Here is a 4,156-nt window from a genome sequence, read left to right on the forward strand (position 1 = left end):
AATTACATTTCTAAAATCATACCCAAAAAAGCAACCTTGTAAACCTAGAAAAAGAAAACAGAGTAGCTGAAACCAACAACTTCAGAAGTGGAAGGTTAAGATTTTTATGTTAGCAATTTAAGGTCACCACACTAATTTGTGGCTAGGTGGGGCATATTGACTAGCAACTACACACGTCAACAATATATTATTCATTGAAGCCCTGTGTTGCCGGTTAGCTATCTCTTTAAACAAAGGGTGTGTTTTCTATTTTCTCCCAAATCTCAATTTTGTGAGTTGCTTTCTCCTTTTTTTTTTAAATGGGTGGAATCCTACCAGCTACGTGGTCTCACTTGAGGGGGAACTCTTTGCATCTTAGAAGTTCGTTTCCCTTACCTATAAAATGAAAGCTTTGGATTGTGTTATTCATTCAAGTGCTGCAGAATCATCTAGGAGTTTGTAAAACATGCGGTTTCCCAAGCCCCCACCAATGCAGTAGGTCCCAGATGGGTTCCAGGTATTAACAAGGTTCCAGGCTTTAACAAGAACACCAGGTATTTCTGATTTTGATGTTTGATTGACAAACGTACTTTGAGGAATACGGTACTATTTCTAAGGTCTCCTTCAGATCTAAAATGCTATGATTCTGGAAGTTTTCTTTCTGAAAAATATTCCTGCTTATCATATAGATGATAAAGCGCCTCACTTATTATTGGGCATACCACATACACCAAGGAACCAGTTCAAAGGAATTAAAACTTGGTCCTTGAATTTCTGGGCTATTTTGGGTGTAGGTCAGCTTCACTGGAGCATATATTACTTGTTTGTGGTCTCATAGGTGGTTATGTAAAACGTCATATACCCATCCTGATTGCTAGGTAGAAAATCTTTCGTGCCAAGTCTCTAATGTATTTCACTTTGTGTACTCATGGTTAAACCTAGTATGCAACCCACATTTTAAGTCGTGCATGTGCAAGAAAGAAACAGAAAGAGAGAGAGCTTTTTTTTCATTTCATTTCTGGACATCTATAGGGGCATATTTAAGCTCTCCAAACCTCCACTTTCTGCATCACCTCTACTATTTTCAAATCTAGAAACTATCTCTTCCTATATCCCAAATATTTTATTCTCTCCTTGCAAGGCCCTGTCTAAAACTCATCTACTCCACAAAAGTTCTATAAACACATAGCTCTACATCATCCAGTAGTGTGCTGGTAAATGTTTAACACTCACCTCTCCACCTCCGATTTAGAGTGTTTGCTGACTTCTGTGGTGTAAATATTCCCACCGTGGCTGATTTCAAATTACCAATGTGACATCACTGAACACAGTGTTGAGAAGAGATATACCTTTATATGGCGTGGTATTGTGTACAGATTCTTTATACTCCTCCCTGTCAAAAGGTGGAGGTTAATTTCCTTCTGCCTGAGTGTGCCAAGACTTAGTGACTCGACTCGCTTCTAATGAATACAATACAGCAGAAGGGATGGGATGTATCTACCAAAATTAGATTATAAAAAGATTGCAGCTTCCATCTCTCTCTCTCTCTTTCTCTTATCACTTGTCCTGGGGAAGTTGGCCACATGTCTGGAGAAGCTCACATTGTAAGGACCTGAGGGAAGCCTCTATCGAACAAGCTAAGAAGGACTGACATCCTCAGTCCGACAGCCCATGAATTATTGACACCTGTCAACAAATATGTGAGCAGGCTTGGAAGCAGATCCTTCAGCCCTAGCCAAGCCTTGAAATAGCTGCATCTTCAACAGCTTGACTACAATCTCATTAGAGACCCTGAGCCAGAACCACCCAGTGAAGCAGCAACCAGATTCCTGACCTACAGAAACTGTTGGAAAATAAATTGTTGTTTTAAGTTACTGAGGTTGGGGTGATTTGTTATGCAGCACTAGCTAACTAATACATACAGCGTCTCTCCCATACAGACACAATAGACACAAATAACCTCAGCAACATAGAAGATAATAAAATGTGGCAACATAATTAAGAAAGGATGAACGTTGAGTATTTATTGCCTTTGTTCTTCATATAGTATTTAATTGCAAGTTCATATAATTTATTTTTTGTAAATAATGGCTGTGGTTAACAATTGACTCATAAAATTCTTTCAGTTTTAACAATTGGCTCTTGCAAGTTGGTAGGAGCTGGCCCCAGAAAACCACTACAGATATCCATCTCTAGTGTCCATTCCTCACTTAGCAGTACTCCCTCCCTTTGTGGCTGGCCCTCCTTGGTAGCTCACTGTAGAGGCCATATTGTATTGTCACTCAGTTTTCATGAACCTTCTGCATCAGAATCACCTGGTGAGCATGGCCACATTCCAGACCAATTGAATCCAGTTTTCTGGGAACAGGGCTTGGAAATCTACATTTAAATAAGCTCTTCCCATCCCTACTCTGTTATGGTGGTTCTGATACACAAAAGATTGGAGGAACATTGGTTCAAGAGGACTGGTTTTGAAGTTTGACAGATTGGTGTTCTAATCCCTAATCTACTTATTTTGGGATATTGCTCAATGATTTCATCCAAAAATGGGGGATGCTATGAGCATTCCATGAAATAATGCCTACAAGGGGGTGGGTACAAGAGAAGTGCTCAATAAATGGAAGCCTTCTGTGCCCCTTCACTCCTTGCTGGAACAAACTCTTCAATCATGGTACCTCTTACTGCAGTGCCCCATCCAGGCATTCCGGCTTCAGGATCCTTCCTCCTACCTTCTGAACTCCAAACACCAATGCTTGTCATTCCTTGTTATCACTGAAGAAATTCTCTTAGCCGACTTTCACTTAACCATCTCTCTGTTCACACTCTGAAGCACAGCAACAGATGCCCAGATACCCGACCAGGGCTGCGGCTGGTCTCACATTTCTCACATTACTCTCATTTCTCATTTCTCACATCACTGGGTTGTGTGCATACCAAGAGTCAGTCAGGTGTGTCACCAAGATGCTCATGCGACTTTTACTTGTAGTTGTGTAATTAATTAAAAATTAGCTAAACTGATAAATACAAGAGTAGAAAAAAGTTGAATGCTTTGGGAACACTTGAATTTTAAAAATGGAATTAGGTGCAGATGAGAAAACAGTGAAGGACTGAGGAAAACATAAAAATATCTGAAGATTGTGCTCTTAGATTTGTTCAAAAACCTGTCACTTTAAAGAAACTGAAACTGGTAATAGAAGATGCATTATGGTGAAAAGGCCATGCTCCCACAACCAACAACCAACAGCCAGCCAATGGATGAGTATATGCTTATGTTTTAGGTTTAAATAAATTATTTAAATTGTGCTTGTATGCTTCACTTTTTTATGGTTCTCTTCTTTAATTGATTTTTTCCGTTAAACAACCCACTGGAAATATGTTCCAGTTGTATCAGTTTAGAGGGTAGATACGGACCATGGCAGACAGGTAATGACCAAATACATTCTGAATGTGCTGCTTGAATCAGCTGGACAGAACTCCATCTACAAGTATCGCCACCTAAATATCTAATTATCAATTCAAATTAAACATGGTCCAAAGGGTTTATCATTGTTTTTCTACAACTCTACCTTGTATCAATTTCTCTGTATCTTAGCGGCCACCCCAGTATTACTAACCTCCCAGCAGCACTGCCCAATAAAAATAAAATATGAGCCATATATGTAATTTTCAGTTTTCTAGTAGCCATGTTAAAAAAAAAAAGTAAAAGGGAACAGGTGAAATTAATTTTAATACTAAATTCTGTTTAACCCAGTAGATCCTAAATATTATCATTTCAACTTGTAATCAATATAAAATGTATTAATGAAAGATTTTTTCACACTGAGTCTCCAAAATATGGTGTGTACTTTACGTCACTGCACATGGGCACAATTCAGACTAGCCATATTTCAAGGGCTCAATAGGCACACATGGCTAGTGACAACTGTATTGAACCCCTGACAAATCTTGCTGTTCTTATATACGTCTTCTAAAATTATTCTTTCTGCTTTATCTTCACAGTTAATGTCTTGGTCCAGGCACTCGTTATTTCTTGCCTGGACTAAGGCAACATCCTCTCCTTATTACTCCTCTCCATCACTGGTTAATCCCAGTTTTTAATCTTACTGCAAAAACCAGCTTCTGCCCCACTCGCCTTGATTATACCATCCATCATCCTGTCATGTCCATCACTCAGTGG

This window comes from Ceratotherium simum, chromosome 12 (assembly GCF_057802395.1).
Source record: "Ceratotherium simum simum isolate JZ-2026a chromosome 12, ASM5780239v1, whole genome shotgun sequence".
Taxonomy (NCBI): domain Eukaryota; kingdom Metazoa; phylum Chordata; class Mammalia; order Perissodactyla; family Rhinocerotidae; genus Ceratotherium; species Ceratotherium simum.